At 37.2% G+C, this 10,210-nt stretch overlaps 1 non-coding gene across 1 annotated transcript; it reads right to left on the bottom strand.

Annotated features, from left to right (window-relative positions):
* Positions 1–3,086: 3,086 nt before the first annotated feature.
* On the bottom strand, positions 3,087–3,189 carry LOC114033946. The gene has a single exon (XR_003568051.1). It is a non-coding gene; the product is annotated as a U6 spliceosomal RNA (small nuclear RNA).
* Between the last annotated feature and the right edge of the window lie 7,021 nt (positions 3,190–10,210).

Raw genomic sequence — 10,210 nt, 5'->3', positions numbered from 1 at the left:
CCAGATCCAAGCACCACTAAAGCAAGAGATTCCTGCTTCTGCACTGGCAAAGAGATCCCTGCAATTCCCCCTGATCAGCCACTTGATTCCCCTCAGTCTGTGGGCTGGAAGCTCAGGAAAAAGCTGTGGCCCTGGGCCATGCTCGAGACTTGCAGCTGAGACCTAGCTCCTCTCTCACCCCAGTCACAGACTTTTCCCACTGACCTTCTAAGTTGTCTTTGGCATTCATGGGTTGAGAAGTCTGGAAACTGCCACAGCTGCCCATGATTCAGTCCTCTGAGGCCTGCTCCAGAGTTGCTGTGGCCTGTGCACCCATGCTGAACTGTGCTCTTCTCCCAGCCTGGCATGATATACCTTTCTGATCAACCATCCAGGCTGTCTTTGGCCAAAAATTTGTTTCATTCTGTCTTTCTGTGGGTTCTGCTGCTTTAGAATTTGTTTACAGCCATTTTTTAGGTATTTGGAGGGCTTTGGGAGAGAGCTCAATACAGTCACTGCTTTCCTCTGCCATCTTGGCTCTGCCCCCTTGTACTTTTCATTAACTAACAGAAAACAAATCCCTTCACAACAAGTACAAAACTTAAAGTATCTTTGAGAATTCAGCAAATAATTACATGGAATCATTGTACCATCAAATATAAAGCTATTCTCAACAACTGTCCGGACATAATATTGCCTTACAAAAATTTAAGAATGTTTTGAAAATATTTTGCTCTGATAAACTTATCAGTGAAAAACAAGGTGGAAGAAAAAGCTCCCAAAATATAGAGACCTATGAGAAGAGATCAAAATATTTATATATAATACCCATCTCCCTTTGACTACTAAAGTTTTCCCAATAACTATTTTGATTTTGGTGATTCTACAGAAGATGAGCCTGCAACATAAAGCCTTAATTCAATACAGAAATCATTTTATCCACCTCAAAACAGTTTATCATACACCAAACTCTAAGAATAATGTCACTATAGCAAGTTATCATAAGACCATCTTCTCTTTGAATTCTTAAGAGCATAAAGGTGTGACGGACAAAAGGACAATGATCAGTTTGATCTTTTCTCCTGGATCATTATAACCTCCTCAAGACTTTTTAGCTGAATTGGTCAGTACACTTCTTGAAAACATTAGTCTCCCTAAGATAGTTTAGGATTTTCATTTGAAGAATTTGAGATATGAAATCCACTCAATGTGGGGCCATGTTAATCCTCCTTTACCCATAGGATGTTATCGCTGAAAGCAGCATATGCCATTAACTACTTATTTTTCTACAGATTGTAGTATTTTTTCTTACCTATTTCATTTCTCTACTTCTTATGTTATTTTTTAATTAATTTGTTAGTTTTCAACATTCACTTCCATAAGATTTTGAGTTTTAAATTTTCTCCCCCTCCCTCCCTGTCTCTCTCCGCAAGAAGTGTACAATCCGATGTATGTTTGTGTGTATATACACACACATATATATAAATACATATGTATATATTTATATATAGTCTCTACATGTACATTCCTATTAAACATATTTTCACATTAGTCATGTTGTAAAGAAGAATTAGAACCAATAGGAGGAACCACAAGAAAGAAGAAACAAAACAAAACAGAAGAGAAAAAAATAGCAAATAGTATGCTTTGATCTGCATTCAAATTCTATAATTCTTTCTCTGGATGTGGATGGCATTTTCCATTATGAGACTTTTGGAGATGTCTTAGATACTTGCATTGCTGAGAAGAGTTAGCTCTATCAAAGTTAGTCATCACACAACGTGGCTGTTAGTATGCATAACATTCTCCTGGTTTTCTTCACTTTACTCAGCATCAATCCATACAAGTCTTTCCAGGTTTTTCTGAAGTCTTCTTGTTCATCATTTCTTATAACACAATAGTATTCCATTATATTTACATACCACAACTTGTTCAGCCATTCCCCAATTGATAGGCATCCCCTCAATTTCCAATTCTTTGCTATCACAGAAAAAGCTGCTATAAATATTTTTGTACGTATTGGTCCATTTCCCATTTGTATGATCTCTTGGGGATATGACCTAGAAGTGCTATTGCTGGGACAAAGGTTATGTACATTTTTTATAGCTCTTTGGGCATACTTCCTATTTGCTCTCCAAAATGGTTGGACTTTGGACTCTACCTACTCCACCAACAATGCATTAATGTTCCAATTTCCCCAAATCTCCAATATTTATCATTTTCCTGTTTTGTCAAGTTGGCCAATCTGATATGTGTGATGTGGTACCTCAGAGTTCTTTTGATTTGCATTACTCTCATCAATAGTGATTTAGAGCATTTTTTTCATATGACTATAAATAGCTTTAATTTCTTCCTCTGAAAACTGCCTGTTCATATCCTTTGACCACTTATTAATTGGGCAATGACTTGTATTCTTATGAATTTGACTTAGTTCTCTATGTATTTTAGAAATGAAGCTTTTATCAGAAACACTGGTTATAAAAATTCTTTCCCAGTTTTCTGCTTCCCTCCTAATCTTGGCTGCATTGGTTTTGTTTGTGCAAAAACTTTTCAAATTAATGTAATCAAAATTATCTATTGTGCATTTCATAATGTTCTCTATCTCTTGTTTGGTCATCAATTCTTCTGTTCTCCATAAATCTGATAGGTAAACCATTCCTTGCTCTCCCAGTTTGCTGGGAATATCAGCCTTTATATCTAAATTGTATACCCATTTTGACTTTATTTTGGTACATGGTGTGAGATTTTATGCCTGTTATATGCATATATACATATGTTGTCTGCCTAGTTTCTGCCATACTGTTTTCCAGTTTTACCTGCAGTTTTTGTAAAATAGTGAGTTCTTATGCCAGAAGGTGGGTTTTGGGGGTTTATCAAACAGTAGATTACTATAATCATTGACTACTGTGTCTTGTGTACCTAACCTATTCCACTGATCCACCACTCTATTTCTTAGCCAGTACCAAGTAGGTTTGATGATTGCTCCTTTATAATATAATTTAAGATTTAGTATGTCTAGGCCACCTTCCACAGCATTTCTTTTCATTAGTTCCTTTGATATTCTGGACCTTTTGTTCTTCCAGATGAATTTTGTTATTTTTTCTAGCAAAAATATGGAATCTTCATGAATTTGCATGTCATCCTTATGCAGGGGCTATGCTAATCTCTGTACCATTCCAACTGTAGTATATGTGCTGTCAAAGCAAGAACCTTACGTTATTGTTTTTAAAGGAGTGTTTGTACCCATTATATATTTTAGTACTTTGATGACTAGTAATTTCCTTCGGCAGTTTAACTAATAGAAATCAATCATTGTAATAAAGAGATGAAAAGAATTTGGAAATTACCTCAACCAGCAAAAACTTGCTCTCTTTACCAAGCATAGCTATATGGCCGCCCATGGCAATGGTGGTTCAGGATACAAATTTATTTGTAAAATCTTACAGGATGGTAGGAGGTTGTGAGAGGCATTGTCTCATAAAACACAAAGAAATAGTGGAGAGGAAAAATGCCTAATGGCATTTAAACAATGAAAATGGAAAGAGGACAGTGAACAGAAAAAAAAAGAAAGAAAGAAAAAAGACATGTAAGTACCTCCAAGATAAACTTTTTTCTCTTTCAGTAACCTTGAAGCCATCACATTTCAACTCTTAAATCAGGGATATGCTATATGAAGAAGCAGAAATGACAGTATGGAAAACAAAGATGAAAAGAGGAGCTGGACAGAATCACATGCATACATAGATACTGCATACAAACTACTGTGCAAAGACTGTGTCAATGAACACAATGAATGGGAAAAAAAATAAGTAGAAGAAACAAGACTGGGACTTTCTTTTATGGATGTGGTACAGGATTATGATTTTTTTTTGGTTTGTTTTCATGTGTCCATCAACTACTAGAAAAGGAAGCAATAATAGTCATGGCACTAAATCGTACATTCAAAGATATATCATCTACTTAAATTCACTTATGACACAGGCATAGACAAATATATAAAATACAATATAACTGCAGAGTCATGAGACTGATTTTAATCTATGGCTTGAGTCTTTGTCTCTCTGCCTACATCACTGTTTCTCTGTATCTATCTGTCTCTTTCTGTATCTTTCTCTGAATCTCTCCCTTTCTGTCTCATTCTCTCCCTCTTTACTCTTTGAGTCCCTGGTTCTCTGTAGTTAGAAAAAATAGAAGAGCACTGAACCTCAAGTTAGGGACTTGGTTTCAAATACAAGCTCTGACACTTAACAGCTGAGTGGTCTTGACAAGTTATTAACCTCTCTGAACCTCAGTATCTCCATCTGTAAAGTGGGGGTAATTAATACTTGCACTTCTTACCTCAGACTTATTGTTGCAGAAGTCATTTTTAATATTAATATGTATATCCTTGATTTTAGCAATCTAATCATTGTTTCTTGAGATTAGACAAAAAACATAAAAACTAAAAAATTTGATTATTTGTCTATGCCTGTGTCATGAGTGAATTTAAGTAGATGATATATCTTTGAATGTACAATTTAGTGCCATTACTATTATTGCTTCCTTTTCTAGTAGTTGATGGACACGTGAAAACAAACCAAAAAAAATCATAATCCTGCACTACATCCATAAAAGAAAGTCCCAGTCTTGTTTCTTCTACTTATTTTTTTTCCCATTTGTTGTGTTCATTGACACAGTCTTCCATTAATATTACTTGGGCTTTTTAATATGATTTTTAAAAATTATTCAATCATTCCATAGATTTGTTGTCATTCATGGTAAGATGACCCATACTCTACACATAAAAGTAGCTTATTCTTCCAAGCAACTGGAACCTCAATCTATAATGTCTCTTCACTTGTAATAGTTTCATGGATGCCTTTTGGCAGTTCTATCAAACACAGCTGCAGTGGCCTTCAGTTTGGACAGGGCTCTCATTTGTCTGAGAAGTTGTACTGTAAGCAAGACTATAGGAAGTCTGGGGATATGAAACTCAGAATCAATAGTATTCCTGGCTCATTATTTTTAGAATTCTTAAGGCTTTATCTTTCTTTTTTTTTTAAATTCAATAAGAGTTTTTTCACATGGAGCTCTGAATTATGAGTTGTGAGAGATATAATAATAAATAAGCCATGACCTCTTACCTCAAGAAGCTTGCAATGGAGCAGAAGAGATAAAATATACCAAAAATAAGAGAGATGGAGAGACAGAGACAGAGACTATATTCCTTCCTTCCTTCCTTTCTTCCTTCTTTCCTCCCCTCCCTCTTTCCACATAGGGAATCATATCCTTACCTGTAGATACTCACCCCAAATGAATATAAATTTTGATTGCTGAAACCCAGAAAAATATCTTGGGGTTTACTGGCTAGATTTCTTTTTGATGGGCCATGCCTTAAACCCAAATCACTCTGGCTCTCATTGATTGGCCAATAATGGGTCCCAGCCCAAGCTTCAATTGATCATGGTTTGGATTCTGATGTCTCAGTGAGTGTAAATAGCAATTGTTTAGGTTTTGGTGAGAAACCCTGAGGGTCTTCCCCTTCCAGATTAGTTTTATTTTTTTTGACTAGGTAAAAGAGGCATTCTTTGCATCATTTTTACCTAGCCTTAATCATTGAATGGTCAAACTGAGACCTGGGAAAGACCTTAGCTCAAAAAGGTCAAGGCCTCCCAGTGCATCTAGCGTCATCTCCAGTCATCCATGTCTTGCTACTGGACTCAGATGGCTCTGGAGGAGACAATAAGGCTGATGACTTTGCACAGCCCTCCCTCACTTAAATCCAATTCATCTGCAAGTCATGACATCTCCTTCTTGATGTCATGGTCCTCTTTGAGAAGGAAGGACAAACAACAATTCCAGTTAAATGGAAGAAGATTCTACAACTTCACGTATTAATGGAAATAGCAGGAAGCAGCATGATCGGATTCTGCAAATCCATAACTGGGTTGGCGTGAGAAGAGTACCATGGTTGTTACTGTATCCTCTCCTCATATGCCTTGGGTCCTTTATTTCTCTAGAAGAATGATAAACTCCCTCATCTTTCTACCTCAACAGCTTAAAACATCAATGTCTTTAACCATCCTTTCCTCTTTATCTTTGATCCCAGAGGATAAAATGACCCCACTCTTTATCAATACTAATCCTTTTATTCGTGTCTTTGATTCCATCTCTCCTATTTCTCCAGGCCCTTATCCTAACACTCTTCTTTTTCTGTGTCTCTCTTTGTCTCACTGTGTCTTTGTCTCTGTCTTTCTCTTTCTCCCTCACCCCCTTTCTTCCCTGCACTGGATCCATCTCATATTCCTACAAACATATTCATTACTATGCTAAGAAATTTTTCTCTGACTTTTCTTCCACCTAAAATAATTCAACCTGTTTTTCTCCTCCACATCACTAATAAATTTCTATATTTGATATAGAAGAGTAGTCTGTATTTGTTGTCTCCATTTCCTCAGTATTCTCTCCTCAAAACTCATTAGCTTGGCTTTTCCCCCCATCACTGTCAAAACTTTTCTAAGGTCTCATAAGACCTCTTAATTGGCATATCCAATAGCATTTTCTCATTACTCATTGTCCTTGACCTTTCTATACCTTTGCGCTATTCACTCTTTCTGAGTCAGGTGGCACTTATGGAAGTTGTGGCTTCAGTTTAAATTCCGAGTCCTTAATCAACAATTTCATGGTTGCTTTGCCCTTTTCTCATTTACAATAAGCAATCAAATGCTTAGGAAAGTGCCTAAGTCCTTTCATAGGTCTCACTGAAATGCTTGGGGTACATAGGAAATACTTAATACTTATGGCACTTCCTGGGGCTTAACACAGACAGACTGTCTGAGGCACTTCAATTCTACTAGGAATGCAGCATCCAATTATACACTGACTGTAATATCTCCCAAGGACTTGGGCTAATTGTCTGTGATTTGATTCTCTGTATCTACTAGTCATCACCACACAGCAGCAAGTGATAGAGCTAACAACAGATGTCATAGAGAGTTAATGATTATGACATGCCTCTAATTTTTCCTAAGGATTTTCAGGGTTATGATATTTCATTAATTAGTAAGGTTTTGAGTTAGTAATTGACTCTAAGCCTATTTTTGATTGTCTAACCAATCATATATTCATAGCTTTTCAAGAAGGAAAGGACTTCAGAGGTCATCATAGTCCAACCTTTGAGATTATTCATAGATTCTTCTGACAAAACCCTCAATAACAGTCTTTTAATACTTTTTGTAAACATTCACAGTGATTAGAATATTACTACCTCACAAAGCAGCCCATTTAATATTGGAACAACTGTGATTTTTAGAAAATTGTTTCTTACCTAAGAATGGGAAGTCTAGTGATTATTACACCCCACTTAAATATACTTAACTTTGTTAGTCAAGGACTTTTTGATTGAATCAGTTACAACTAGTTATGAATAGGGCTGCATACCTCTTTGAATCAATGACATTTCATTTACTTGCAACAGGAAGTCTACTCCTATTGGGTTAGAGACTTGATCACGCCCTGACAAGATTGCATAAAAGTAAGGAACTAGTTCAAAACTAGGTAGAGATTTCAATAGCCTGACAACACAGAAGGAAGAGTAGCTACATCACAGCTTAGATGGAAACAGTACTTTGGGAGGAAGGGTAAAGAGTAAGAAAATTTTATACTTAAAGTTATAATACCCTCCTGGGGGAGGTGACAGTTTATAAAAGGCTTTGAAGCCCAAAAAAGGGGATTTTATATTTGATTCTGAAAGTGTAAGGAAGTCACTGAATTTTATTGAATGGGGAAGGGGTGATGTACTCAGACTTGAATTTTAGGAAGATGACTTTGGCAGCTGAATGGAAGATGGACCAGAAAAGGGAAAGACTTGTGGCAGGGGAACCAATCAGCAGGCTACTGCATTAACTGTGGTAATTCTCTTTTTGCTTATGTTATTTGTCTATTTGTATTTATATTGCTAATGAGGATTGTACATCCAGTGTAGGTCAGTGGAAGGCTCCTCTGCTTCCTCCATTTGATGAAATTACTCAAGTACTACTCAGGGAACTTAGTGGAAAATACTATGGAAAGAATATATAAGCAGGTCACAAAGGGTGGAGTGTACAGTAATAATCAGAGTATAGGAATATGACCTATGACTCCATAGTTAATGTAAATTGCTTTGAAAGAATGTATACAAGCAAAAGAAGCTCCAACCTTCTCATGGGAAAACTTGTACATGACCCTAGGTCATCCCTGGTACTATGTCTTCTTTGTTTTGTTTCTATGTAATATCTGACCTGGCTTAAGGGTGTTGTGGGCATCCACTATTCAGTCTTCCTGCCAGCAAGTGCTGGTCTCATAAATAAACTCCCTAAACTCCTCCAATTAACTCAATACATCCTAATAAATCTATACACATATTCCCATGCTGACATGGACAGTCTTTTCTTCAGTATCTCGATATTCTCTCAGAGGTCTGCCTCTCTACAATAAGCATAATCGGGGCAGGACAGATCTGTTTCCTTACAATTAGTGTAGTCAGCAGGATCTGTGTTTTTACAATAATCCAGACATGAGGTGATGAGGGCTTACATCAGGTGGTAACTGAGTCAGAGGAGAGAATGAATGAAAATGAGAGATGTTACATAGGTTAAATTGACAGGTTTTGCCACTAGATTCAATGTGGAGGGGTAGAGTAAGGTTTGAGAAAGAATCAGAAGTTGAAGATGACACTTGATTGAGAGCCTAGGGTGATTGGGAGGATGGTGGTACACTCAACAGTAATAGGAAATTTAGGGACAGGGAGGACTTGGGGGGAAAGAAAATGAGTTCAGTTTTGGACATGTTGAGTTTGAGATGTCTACAAGATATACAGTTTGAGAGGTCCAATAGAAAGTTGGAAATGTGAGACTAGTGGTCAGATGGGATGGAATGAGATGTCTTGTGGATCTAGCTGGGTTTGCCTTGGTAGGAAGAAGGGCTACCTCTTCATATGAAATAGTGTGAAAACAAAGATATTGAAGGAGGCATGTGGGATGGGTGAGATGAAAAAGAGGGTAGATGTTGATTAACAACCTCTATTTTTTCAGTGAACAATGAGATAGGGTTCTCAACTGAAGAGGTGGGGTTGGGAAGCTATGGAAAGATTGAGGGGTGATAAAAAAAGGTTTGGAAAAGTTGCTGTGGTAAATGAGATAATGAACCAATTAGGTAGGTGTAAAAAGATTCCCTTGCTGCAGTGAGGACGCAGTAGGTAGAATATATAGCATAAATTTGTAGTGGATCTAATTAGCAGAGTTTCATGATTTTCTGATTTTCTTCAGGTTCACTCAGCAGTATATTAGGAGGTATGAATGAATCAAAATGTGAAAATGATCTGAGGCTGAGACTTGGCAGAGCAAGATCAGTGATAGGATAATGGGGAAGGAAGAGAATGAATTCAAGAGGAGAGGCCAGTGTAGAATTAAACTATTTGACTAAGGGGTCAAGATGAAGAAGGGAGAGGAGAGTGTAGCCTTGGAAGGGATGAAGGGATTGGATGTCACATTGAAGATGAATAATAGGGTTTAGGGTGGCAAGGTAGAGGGAAAGGTGGAATGACAACAGATTATGATCAGATAAGGGAATTTCAGGGTTCATGAACTTGGAAGTGGAATACTTCTGAGTGATGGAAAAATCAAAGCTATGACCATTTCTGTCTGTAGCTAAGGTAGGGTAGAGGAATGGGTCATGAAAAATGAGCAAGTTGAGGGACTGGGAGGTAAGGATGTTTGTGGAGTATTAGTATATATGTTTAAGTCCTCTTGTATGAAGACAGTATTTTGGGAGTAGAAAAGACTGTAAGCCTGGAAATGAAATTGAAAAGAGAAGAGGAGTGTCCTAGAGTTCAGTAGACAAGAGCTAGTAGGATTTTGATTGGGTAGTATGATTTGGTTGAACCTCAAAGGAGAACTGGTTACTGACAGATGGGAATAGAAGGAGAACCTTGAAGTAACAATGGAGAGCAAGGAGTGTTCCAACTCCTCTAACCTCAACCTGTGAGTCAGAAGGAAGGAGTAAAAATACATCAGTGCTGGAAAGGATGACCAGGGAGGCTGCATCACCAGGAGGAAGCCATGTTTCAGTAAGGGCCAAAAGATGAAAAGAGAGGGAAAGGAGAGGATTTAAGATGAAAGAAAGTTTGTTTCCTATGGAGAAAATATTCCAGAGAACAAAGTGAAAAACTTTAGAAGGTGGGATTGAGTTTAGGGAGATGAGAATAATAGAGTGG

The sequence above is a fragment of the Vombatus ursinus genome, unplaced genomic scaffold (genome assembly GCF_900497805.2).
Source record: "Vombatus ursinus unplaced genomic scaffold, bare-nosed wombat genome assembly UNPS02007612.1, whole genome shotgun sequence".
NCBI lineage: Eukaryota > Metazoa > Chordata > Mammalia > Diprotodontia > Vombatidae > Vombatus > Vombatus ursinus.
The sequence above is the reverse complement of the archived record's forward strand: the minus strand, read 5'-3'. Positions and strand labels throughout refer to the sequence as shown.